Source organism: Rattus rattus, chromosome 3 (assembly GCF_011064425.1).
Source record: "Rattus rattus isolate New Zealand chromosome 3, Rrattus_CSIRO_v1, whole genome shotgun sequence".
NCBI lineage: Eukaryota > Metazoa > Chordata > Mammalia > Rodentia > Muridae > Rattus > Rattus rattus.
In genome coordinates, this window is record NC_046156.1 from 133,934,853 (window position 1) to 133,948,158 (window position 13,306).

At 39.5% G+C, this 13,306-nt stretch overlaps 1 pseudogene; it reads left to right on the forward strand.

Annotated features, from left to right (window-relative positions):
* Positions 1-2,124: 2,124 nt before the first annotated feature.
* LOC116895943 lies at positions 2,125-2,703 on the forward strand (annotated as a pseudogene).
* The last annotated feature ends 10,603 nt before the right edge of the window (positions 2,704-13,306 follow it).

A 13,306-nucleotide genomic window follows, 5' to 3' on the forward strand; every position in this document is an offset into this window, starting at 1 on the left:
GTGGATGGGAATAGCTTCGAACAATGGCAGTTCTGAACCACAAGGTGGCGCTGCTACTCAACTCCTGTACCTTGTCCGGCCAGTTTTTTGTTTTTTGGTTTTTTGTTTTGTTTTGTTTTGTTTTGTTTTGTTTTGTTTTGTTTTGTTTTTTTCCCCAAACCTTCAAATTTTGAGAGAAGCTGAAAAGCTGGATGATTCTTTCTTGAGTTACCATCTCTCCCCCAATGAAAAAGATAGGCAAAACTAAAGACGTGAACCATGTGGTACAACAAAGACTTTAATCTGCATAAGAGACATGATCTTTCACGAAGAAAGTACATTTGTTTCTGAATTTATCTGTGACACCCACTTCATAATGGAATCACCCGAAACCCCAAAATGACCTGTATAATATGCTCAAGGTTGAAAGACTGTCATCAACCTGTCTTGTAAGTATACACTTTGCAGTTACATAATATGAAGGCTGAGTTTTCTCTGGTCTGTTAAGACAGATGAGGAAGATAGTAAGACCACGCTTACATGCCTAAACATACCTGTAATGTATACAGTGTAGAGGCATAGTTATGAGCTGACTTCTCCAGATAACTAGCCTCCATGGTGACTTACATTTTCTTAACGTCTAGGTTAAAGGAAAGCAAGGATGAACTCCATCCAGCCTGGATCTCTAGTCCACTGGTCTGCAAGGAAACCCATGGAGTAGATCTCTGCACCTTCTTCACTTGGCCAGAGATTCCTTGGGCTTGGACACCTCCACAAGCGTGGAATGATTATTGTTAGGAAGCCTGTGGAGAAAGATAATGAGATCCAGAAACCCAGATAACTTTTCCTCCATTTATGTTATGGTTAAACATCTAATCACCTTTCTTCCTACACTGGCCCCCATTTCTCTCTCCCCCAGCAGTAGGAGGCTTTGTTATCCCACCCCGTTGTTTCCTCACAGCTTCAGCCTTGACTAGGATTTCCAAGCAAAAGTTGATGGCCTATTCCTTCTGCCCATTCATAATTCCCCTTGTCATATGACTCATGTGAGGGGCTTTGGGCGTTTCCATGGAGCCGGTGGACTTTAGATAAGCAACTCCAAGCATGAGCCCTTCTCTATCAGTTAAAATCAGTTCTACCTGGGTGGTGGCATTTGCTTGGTTTTGATCACCTCCCTTCCACTCTGTCACCTCCCAAGATTTGTCTCTGCCTAATATTCCTAAATTGCACTTTTCTTGTTTGAGTTACTCTCATGGCTCCTCGAACCAGAAAAAGCTAAGTTGAAATTTCAGATCTGCCAACTTGTGTCAACTGTATGAGGAATTAATTTATGCCCTCTATGCCAGCACAACAGCTTTTAAACACTAGCTGAGTGTGGGACAATGAAAAGCGTTCTTATCTTAAAAGAAGAATGATCTCCTCATTCAGGTTCCTCATGGCTCACCAGATTTCTTTCGTGGGTAGACATCGGCAACCTAGAACACTGTAGTGACGGCAGACCAGAAATTAACTGAGCTACTGTTTCTAAAACACACTCAGGGTTGCCTGGGCAATGTTTGTCTTCATATTGTCTCCCGTGGCCTGGTTCCTTAAGGTCAAGCCCTCCTTCCAGCAAATCCAAACATGGTACTGTCTTCTGCCCTGTACCAATTATCCCTCCTCTCTCTCATCCTCTTCTCTTAATCAAATCAAAATCACTAATCTCAGGGACCTATCTTATATTCCTTCTGGATTGTAACAGTTTTCTGGTACAAGTGTAAATGAAAATCTGTGACACATGCTGAACAGCCAGGTGATCTCAGTGACTGAGCTCTGATCCCTTACCTGAGATGTATGAGATGTGGACACTGTGCCCTCTGACCTGAGGAATCTACAGACACTCATGGTAACTACAATCATAGCGTGCATCTGCATGCTGGCAAAAGAGGTGTTTTGCTCTATTTTATGTTTAACTCTCTTGATCCATCTGACATCTATTTGGGAGGCCACACAATATTTGAACACATTCGAGTCAGACACAGTGGCACAACCTGCAGTCCAAACAGTGGGGATGATAAGGAGAGACCGCTTTCCTATCAATTCAAAACTAGCCTGGGAAACAAAACAATAACCCATCTTTTAAAAAAAAAAAGTCATTAAAAACATATGAGGGAACCAGGTCACCCTTGCAGTCTACAGAATTTTAAAAAAAAAAAAAAAAGTATTGGTTGCTGCACTGCTGCTTCTCTCCCAGTGAGACAAGAATGGGCAGGCCCAGCCGCAGTCGTGGCTGCAGCCAGATGCAAAAAGAGACGGAGAAAGAAGACCACGCTCCCAAGAAGAAGGAGAGTAAAGTCAGCATGAGCAAAAGCTCGTAGCTCCACTCCACCAGAGCCAAGGGGAAGCTGGCACACATCTCTTTAGACCCTCTGCCAAACTGCAGCTCTGCTCCCGAAGGCGACAGCATCTAGGAGTGGAGATAGATGTTCTGTGGCCTCCAGGGTCTGTGTATGAACGTGGAGTATTCTTCCTCGACATCGCTATTACAACACACATCCCTTCAAGCCTCCAAAGAATACATTTCATACAAGAATTTATCACGGGAATATTAATAGCCCAGGAGTTATTTGCTTGGACATATTGAAAGACAACTGCCGCCCAGCACTAACCATCTCGAAAGTCCTCCTCCCTATCTGCTCACTCCTTACAAACAATAGATTCCTTTACTTATATTCTTTATACTGACCTGTTATAACAAATCCACAACATCTATTATGCAAGAATTGTTACAAATAAAAGTACTTATAGATTTTTGTGAAGATCATATATTTGCATACGTGCAGGCTCATGTATACAGGTACACATGTATGCATGGTGCATGGGTGCCTGTGCATGTAGTGGCCAAAGAAAAACTTTAGGTGTTATTCCTTAGGGAAAAGTTGTCCACACAGAGTTCTGAAGACAGAATCTCATTGGTCGTTGTCTAGAAGCTCACCGTGCAGGCTGAGTTGCAAGCCCCGGAGATCTGCCAACCCAACCTCTGCTTCACTGGAAAGTCCAGAGGCCACTGTGTCCTGCTTTCCTTATGCAAATCCTGCGAAAACTCAAACAGGTAATTTATCTCCCCAGCCCTGTGCAGATTCTGATGTCAAAAACAACTAGTGAGAAAAGAAAATGATTAGAATTCAATGACAGTGGTTAAATGCAAGTTCCTAAAATGAGAAGCTGGAAACAACCAAGATGTCCCTCAACAGAGGAATGGATACAGAAAATGGGGTTCATTTATACAATGGAGTACTACTGAGCCATTAAAAACAATGACTTCATGAAATTCGCAGGCAAATGGATGGAACTGGAAAATATCATCCTAAGTGAGGTAACCAGTCACAAAAGAAGACACATGGCATGTACTCAATGATAAGTTGATATTAGGAAAAAGCTCGAAATACCCATACAACTTACAGACCATATGAAGGTCAAGAAAAAGGAAGACTAAAGTGTGGATGGTTCAGTCCTGTTTAGAAAGCGGAGAAAAATAATCTTGGGAGGTAGAGGGTGGAAGGGACTTGGGAGGAAGAAAGGAGGGGAAGAGGAAAACAGGGGGTAGGATCAGTTATCGGAGGAGACAGGGGAGATGTACAGAAGGTCAGGAATTTGAACAGAGATGTGTAGCAATAGGGGATCTGAGGGAAGCCAACAGAAAATCCCAGACACCAGGAAAGCAAGAGCCTCCCAGGATCCAACGACAATGACATTACCTGAAATACCCAACAAAGGGGAGGGAGAATCTGCAGAGACCATATCCAGTGGTTAGTCATGGCCCCTGTTTGAGGGATGGTGCTACCCACCCTTCTCAAAATTTTAACCCAGAATTGCTCCTGTCTAAAGGAAATACAGGGACAAAGAGTGGAGCAGAGACTGGAGAAAAGGCCATCCAGGGACTGCCCTACCTGGAGATCCATCCCATATGTAGACACCAAACCCAGACACTATTGCTGATGCCAAGAAGTGCTTGCTGACTGGAACCTGATATAGCTGTCTCCTGAGAGGCTCTGCCAGAGCCTGACCCATACAGATATGGATGCTTGCAGCCAACCACCGGACTGAGCACAGGGAGCCCAATGGAGGAGTTAGGGGAAGGACTGAAGAAGCTGAAAGGATTTGCAACCTCATAGGAAGAAAAACAAACCAGACCCCACAGAGCTCCCAGGGACTAAACCAACAACAAAAGAGTACACATGGAGAGACCATGGCTCCAGCTGCATATGTAGCAGACAATGGCCTTATGTGGCATCAATGAAAGAGGAGGCTCTTGGTCCTGTGAAGGCTCTGTGACCCAGGGAAGTAGGGGAATGCCAGGACAGTGAGGCAGGAGTGGGTAAGTGGATGGGGGGAGAACCCTCATAGAAGCAGGGGGAGTGGAAGGGAGATAGGGGGTTTTCAGAGGGGAAACCAGGAAGGGAGATAACATTTGAAATGTAAATAAATAAAATAACCAATAAAAAAATTTTTGAAAAGAAAAAAAAACATTATAATTCAATGATATTGATTAAATGAAAGTTCCTAAAGTGTACATTGTATGTTGTCAGCTCATTAAATGCATCATCATTATGTAAATTACATGGGGGAGAGCAGACAGAGATTTTTCATAAATTATATTTTTCAGTTTACACACAGTTGTAATGCTTGACAGGACATATGGTGTCTGTGTTGAAAGGCATGAAACATTTGGTTTCAATTTTTCAAAAAACTGAGTGTTGTTTACTTTCAAAAGACTTGATAAAGAAAGACCCCAGGGACAAGGAGACAAAGAAGGCTGTTGGAGCTGCTAGCTAAGCTGAACCTATCTATACTTCTTGATCTTTCTACATAACATATTTTCAACTGTGCCAAACTGCCCAAAAATCCCTATTCTAATCTAATCAGGAAACAGTCCAAATTTAAATCCCTTACAAGTGCATTTTTTTTTCAGGAAACACATCTACTATGACCAACTTTTTTTAAAGAACACAGCTAAATATCTTTTGCTTCTCAGAAATATTATGAAATCATTAATTCTTCCAAGTCACATTTTTAGACTATTTAGACAAGGTTAAAGAGAAAGAGGTGCATGCTGTAACATTATATAGCTTCTATATTCCATTGTGGAGCTCTGCAAAGTAAGCTGAGCTCCTAATACTTAATATTTTGACTTTGAGCAAAAATAAGACAATGAATATACATCTGAAATTTGTTTAAAAGTTGGGTAATTTTTCAAAGAATGATTATTTTTCTCATTGCAAAGAAAATACAATTCATTCTTTACCTCTCTGTCAACATAAGCTTTCAGCTCTATGACCCTAGATACAATTCTTGAACATGAACCATGTCAGCACTGAGGGCTTAATATAAACTAATATATTGATTCTTTTTAACTGGACTGTTACATACATGAGCATTTAATGAAACATTTTTTATAACTTCCACCACAAGAATATGTCTTCCCATCAACTCTGTAAAGGAAAAAGAACATGATTAGAAAAAAAACAGCAACTATGAAGGTCTTGTGAGTACAATTGGGTTCTAGGGCACAGGCTAAGCCCACAATTTCTGTGGCAATGCAGTCTTCATTTAATTATTATAAGGTAACCAAACTGACAACTACCCTTTTCTAACCTTTTCAAATCCTCTTGACATGAAAGCACTGGCATTCTTCCTACAATGTTAAGATACAGACTTAACTATTATAAATATATTGTGTTTGTGAAACATAAACTTCACTAAGCTTTAGTAATCCATTTAAAAATTATGCTATGAAAAATTATCTCAAAGATACCATGTTAATTCTTCATTCCACTGTGCTTTGTTTTGCTACCTTTTATCACTCACGCGGTGTAAGTATGAGACATCTTATTAATATATTTTTCCAAAGCCTATCTTGAATTTTATATCAAGAAGAGTTGACTGTGGTCCTTTATTAAACTGTATTTGTTAATGTAATATAACGTGTTTTTGTTCCTGTTTCTTAGTGTGTGGTGACTACCAGTCTTACAGACTTAATAACTTTATATTTAGTCCTCTAAAATGTAATCGCTTTGAAAATTGCTTTCCTCAATTTAAAAACAAAGCTATGGACAACCATGCATTATGCCCATTTGGGGAGTAAACATATTTAACAGTCTGCTGGTTAAAGGGGAGCCCCTCCCCTTTCTGGGAATCTATAGCTAATTTATAGTTGCTGAGAAGGGAATAAATCGAAAAAGACAGTCTTCAGGGCAGGAGTCATTAACAAGGCACCCAAGCTTCTGTGAGATAATCTTTCATTCAAATTTCTATAAGCAACCCTAATGAAACTGAATGGAAACACACACATGCGTGCGTGCACACACACACACACACACACACAAGTACTTAGTTGGGAAGAGAAGAGGACAAATGGGTGTGGAAGAGGAAAAGATAATTGCAGGTAACTATGAACACGATTTTACATACACATATGAAAATGCCATAATTAACTCACTATTATACATAATTAACATATTCTAATAAAACATTTCAAAAGAATTCCTATTTTTTTTTTTTTTTTTTCCCCGGAGCTGGAGACCTAACAGGGCCTTGCGCTGCAGGCAAGCGCCTACCACTGAGCTAAATCCTCAACCCCCAGAATTTCTATTATCTTAAGAGTTACTTTGTAAGACTTCAAACAGCAGCATCAGGGGGTTGAATGCATTTGAAAATTTGAATGTTTAGCGGAGGTAGTGAGGCTGATGTGACTGAGGCTGATGTGACTGAGGCACCGATCATCCACCCTGGCATTGAGGAAGTTACACATGCGCCACAGCAGGAAGCTGCTCTCAGTGGACGTCAAAGCGCAGTCATTAGTTATCTGGGTTTTGGAGGAGCTGTGATGCCACAGCTGTTAGGCTAGCTCTATGGGCATCCCCATAATGGAGCACCAGTCTTCAGAATGTGTCCTCGTTCTCCTTGGATCTCACTAGAACAAAACGCTTAACGTCTCAACCTGGTTCAATTCAAATTAGTCTGAGAGTTTTGCCAGGTCTCCCCCAGCGTCCGTGCTCCACCGTCACCCAGAGCTGCAGACACTGCACTGTTCACATATTCGGGCTTTGCGTGTGATGTAATAAAATACCACCTGGAACTTTCTCTGCTTGTCATTCTCCATCCATCTAACCTGACTTCAATTAGAAAAGTAATGTATCCTTTACTTTTAAAAATGTTCTTAATGACGTTTTTCCTTATTCCCTCCCTCTCTCCCTCTCTTTCCCCCATTTCTATCCTCCGCTCTCAGCTTTTCAGCTGATGAAAGAATATTGACATGTATCCACCTCTGTGAACAGGTGGGATGGCTTACAGTGTTCTCCTTATAAAATATAGTGAACCCAATAACTATCTGACTTCCATGAATATGTCCAGGACCTGGCTTCTTCACAGCATGAGGCCCCATGTTCCCCACGTGAAGGAATAACAGTTTGCTCTTGGCTTTCTTGGTCCATTTCTAAATGAGGACAGCCATTGAAATCAGTGACTAGCTGTAATGGGAACTGTTTTAGACCCAGGACTCATATTTCCTGAGCCACAATGGTGGTGGTAGTAGGGTATGTGTGTGTGTGTGTGTGTGTGTGTGTATGTGTGTGTGTGTGTGTGTGTATGTGTGTGTGTGTGTGTGTGTGTGTGTGTGTGTAAAGTGTGTGTACCCTAAAGAAAAACAAGACAAGAGATGGCTTAAAGAGTAAGGGCACTTGTAGCCAAGTCTGATGAAACAAGTTCAAATTCCAGTCCTCAAAGGGTAGAAGGGAAGAGCTGGAGAACTGATTCCTGCTTCTAGTCCTCTGACCCACAGCTGTGCCATGACCCCCTCTTCACACTCACACACAAAACACACAAAATAAATATATGAAATTATAAAATTTTAAAACCAGAAGAGATTAACTAAGAGATTACCAATATTCCTTTGGTTGTGCCTATTAAAGACAATAGGAGAATTTGAGTGATAAGAAAGGAGAGAGTAAAATGAGACATTTAGCTAATTGGGAAAATATTCAGAGAAAGAAAATTAACAAAAACTGATGTGGTTTTTTAAAAAGCACTTTTTAATGAAAATGTCTACCTTTAAGTATTGGTGAAGCTCACCTTTAAAAGTGAAAACAAAATAACACATGAATAAAACTCCTCCATGGCCAGCTTCCTGTTGTCCTGTGTTACCGATGCTGTTCTCAGTACAAAGAGGCCCCAATGATGTCTCGCTGATTCCAAGCAGCTGGGAGTGACTTGCACTATATACAGAACTCTCTCCTGGCACGTAAAGAATGCAGAACTCTCCTGCTCCTTCAAGTTTCAGGAAGCAATTATCAAATGCTTTCATCTTTCTGGCGCAAGCTGTCTTTATGAAGTGTGGTGTAGATGGTTTGACCAAATATCAGACTTGGCCTTCAGAATGTGCATCTTTGAATTTGTCAGTTCATCCAGCTAAGTGCTGAACAGAAATTGGTTTTGTTTCTTGTAGCCAAAATTATACAGGGGCATAAATGTTTAATATTCTTGGCTCCCTTCCATGACCTTGCCTTCTCCTAGATGGCTCTGAATATCGCTGAAAGGCATGGTGGATAAATTCCCCAGATGCCAGGCCATTGACGAAAATACTCAAACGTGATAGGGTCCAGCAACTTCCTTCCTAGGGAAAAGCTGTGGGGCACTGGATACTCAACAGATGTTTGACTACAAAGTGCTCAGTCAACATTTCCCTCCATAGAGATGCTAAGCAGACCTATTAAAGGTCCATAGTTGGCTAGGCCTAGGTTTTCTGGCTTAAATAAAGTATTATTCCAAACAATGCTATAAAATTGAGTATAGAAAGTTACTTTTAAAAAATCATACAGTCCATATATCTGACCGATAGCCTCTATGATAAAGCCCTGTGATGGATTTTGTCACTGTCACAAGGAATATGACATAAAAAAAATAAGTGGAAGAAAGAGTTTGCATTCAGTGAACAATTTGCTCCATTTTTTCCATTCCTGTGGTCAGGCAAAACAGAGCTGAAGAAGGCCGTGGCAAGTTGGAAATATTCATTTCATGGCAACCAGGAGACAGAGAGACATAGAAACAACTCTAAATTGTTGAGCCTCTGCTTCCTATCTTTGCTTCATCAGTATAAGCAATATATTATAATGCAATATAAGAAAGTAGCAAGGTTGTAGATGACAAAGATGATATAGAAAAGACAGCTACTTTCTTATGCAACAGTGACGTACGAATAGAATTTGAAATAAAAAATATTCACATCCTTAAAATTAAATACTACGGGATCAAAAGAGATAGTTCACAGTTAAGAGCATACGTGCAGCTCTTCTGGAGGATACAATATCTGGCAGCTCACAAGCATTCATAAGTCCACATCCAGAGGATCCCATGCCTCTGCCTTTCATGGGTACCTATATTCATGTGTACACACTCACATGCAAACACACACACACACACACACACACATACACCCCTACACATACTTAAAAATGATACATATAATTACTTTAAAATATGAAGTACTTAGTTATTACACTAAAAACAAATTCAAGATTAATGCAAAGAAAGCTATAAACTCTAATGAAATGTATTTTAAAAATTAAAACTTAGAAATATTCCATGTTCACAGAGAGCATGTGTCAGTTCATTCAAACTGCTGTTATAATGCAATGTCATGGATTAGTATACAAGGCAAATTTATTTTCACAGTTCTAAAATCTGTTCTTACCAGAAAATTGAGATCAATAGAGATAGTATTTATAAGAGAACATTTCCTAGGTCACACATGCATGTTACAGTCTTGCTTATGTCCTCGAATGTCAAGGAATAACTGAGCTGATTTTCTTTTTCTTTTTCATTTTTTCTCCATCTTTATTAAATTGGGTATTTCTTACAATTACATTACAATTGTTATTCCCTTTCCCAGTTTCCAGGCCAACATCTCCCTAACCCCTCCCCCATTGGGCTGATTTTTATGAAGGTTCCATCCTCATGACCTAAACAGCTCCATCAAAGCCATACATCCTAATGCTATAACCTTGAGGACTAAGACTTTAATACACATTCTCGGAGACATAAGCATTCATACGTAACAGAAACACCCATGTCAAGGTTATTGTTTTACCCAAGTTCATCTGTAAATTCAGTGCAATGCCATCAAAATCCTGGCTATCAACATATTAATTCTAAAGATTATATTAAGAGTCAAAGGGTCATAGAAAACCTGCCTCAATATTGAAAAACAAGTCTAAAGGACTGAAAGGTACCTGACTTGAACACTTAGAATAAAGCTAGGAAGATTAAGAAGGTTTTTTTTTATTCACCCAAAAAAAATCAATTTCAAGAGTATAAAAGATCTCAATGTAAGACCTGAAGCTTTGAAACAAATAGTGTTGAAAGCCCATGAGTCAAAACCATGTCCTCCTTAGGTTTCCTTTTTTTAAATTAATTAATTAACTAATTAATTAATTAAATATCTCACCAAACATTACTTTTTAATATTCTCCAGGTCATTTTCTGTATCCATTCCTCTGTTGAAGGGCATCTGGGTATTTTCCAGCTTCTGGCTATTATAAATAAGGCTATATGAACATAATGTGGTACATCTACACAATGGAATATTACTCAGCTATCAAAAACAACGACTTTATGAAATTCGTAGGCAAATGGTTGGAACTGGAAAATATCATTCTGAGTGAGCTAACCCAATCACAGAAAGACATACATGGTATGCACTCACTGATAAGTGGCTATTAGCCCAAATGCTTGAATTACCCTAGTGGCCTAGAACAAATGAAACTCAAGACGGATGATCAAAATGTGAAGGCTTCACTCCTTCTTTAAAAGGGGAACAAGAATACCCTTGGCAGGGAAGAGAGAGGCAAAGATTAAAACAGAGACTGAAGGAACACCCATTCAGAGCCTGCCCCACATGTGGCCCATACATATAGAACCACCCAATTAGACAAGATGGATGAAGCAAAGAAGTGCAGACCGACAGGAGCCGGATGTAGATCGAACCTGAGAGACACAGCCAGAATACAGCAAATACAGAGGCGAATGCCAACAGCAAACCACTGAACTGAGAAGGGGACCCCGTTGAAGGAATCAGAGAATGAACTGGAAGAGCTTGAAGGGGCTTGAGACTATATGTACAACAATGCCAAGCAACCAGAGCCCAGGACTAAGCCACTACCTAAAGACTATACATGGACTGACCCTGGACTCTGACCTCATAGGTAGCAATGAATATCCTAGTAAGAGCACCAGTGGAAGGAGAAGCCCTGGGTCCTGAAGACTGAACCCCAGTGAACTAGACTGTCGGGGAGGGTGCAATGGGGGGAGGGTGGGAGGGAACACCCTATAGGGAAGGGGGGAGGAAGGGATGTTTGCCAAATGTACATAAGAAATACCAAGTTAATAAAAAAAAAAAATAAAAAAAAAAAAAAAAAAAAAAAAAAAAAAAAAAAAAAAAAAAAAAAAAAAAAAAAAAAATATTTCCAGGTCAGACTTAAACCCCAGACACTTCATCCCAGACTTATAGGACAAACATTTCAAGATATGACAATTGAAAGAAAATTTCAAAAAGAAATATGCTAACACAGGACATAATCCTAAGAAGTGATGTGAGATTATATGAAATTCAAAAGCTGCAAAGAAAGCCAAGCACAGAAAACTGTCACTGGACTGAAGAGACAGCTAACAGAATAGGGAAATCTTCACTTTTGAATATCACATATGCAATAAATATCTAGGATATATATGAAAACCTCAAACACCCAAACCCAGTTCATCCAATCAATGGCTTGATTTAATAAACAGATAACTGCCTGAAGAATACATAGGAAACTATCAGTACTTGACAAAGTGTACAACACTCTTGGTTATTGGGAAAATTCATATGGAAGGATGTGGAGACAGAAGGGCATTTATCCATTGCCTGTAGGGATATAAACTTGTGTAGACACTATAGAAATCAGTATGAAGTTTCCTCAGAAACAAATAAACAAATAACCTAAAAATGGAAAACCTATGACCAAGACGAGCTATCCCTGGCTAGCTACCCTAATGACTCTAAGTCGATACACATAGAATTGTACATCTGTGCTTATTGTTAGACTATCAACAATAGCCATGAAATAGGATGAACTTTGTTGCTCAATGACATGCAAATGAATAAAGGAAATGTGGTACACATACATAATGTAATTTTATCTGTTCACAAAGAAAAATAAAGCCATGACCATAGCAGGAAATTAACACTGGAAGTCATCATGTCAAGTGAAATGAGATGGAATCATAATAAAAATATACATTTTTAAATTACATGTTTGTGAAAATATGTATAATTGGTCTATTTGTATCTGTGTGTTTTGGTCATGAAACTGAAAAAAGGATCATAAAAAGGGGAGACAAGATCTTAAGGGAGATTGAAAATAGAGAAAGTGACAGAGTACATGCAAAAACGAAAGGTGAGACTGGCCAAGAGAAGAGGATCCTAGTGGAAGGGGATGAAAAGGGAAAGGAATGAATAAGTCCTGATGACCAGATTATGATGTCACAATGAAAGCCACATTTTCTATCTGTAAGAAGAAATCAAATTTGTAAAAAGTGAAGAAACTAAAGATTAGAGTGGAAAATATGATGTGACTTTGGTAGAGGAGGTATCATTGAAACTAGTCGGTACACTAAAGATAATCTACAAATAAACCACATGACTTAGACTGATGACAAGAGCATCCTACTTCCTTGCCTTGCTGCTTTGAAGCCATGGATCCCTTGCCAGGTGCTCTTGCACCTGCCGATCACAAAGACTGCAGGCTAAACGAACCTCTTCATTTATGAACTTCACAGTGTTTCCTGTATAAATTACATAGGTATCTTGCAGCAATACAAAATGGACTAATGCATCTCCCGTAAGTTAGCTATGAGCCCATTTCTGTGTATTTCCCAAAGTAGTTAACTTTTTACTAATTTTTTAAACTGACAGAATCACACAATAATTGTTCATTCTAATCCTGGGACTTTGATTCCAAACTCCTTGCAGCCAGCAAAAGTATTTTAAAGATCACAAAATTTCCAAAGAATCAAAACCTAATACATGTAGGACTATATAACAGATCTGCATCTCTATTTTAAAATCTACTGTCAAAAATGCCTGTGATGGTTCACATTTTTCATCAACTTGATTGAATTTGCAATCACTTTGGATACCCAGTAGGGTGTGTCTGGGGTGGTTTCCATAGAGGTTTAACAGGGAACAGGAGACCAACTGTGAACACAGGCTGTACTATCTGTAAGAGGTCAGTGGCTGAATTATTGTGAGTTG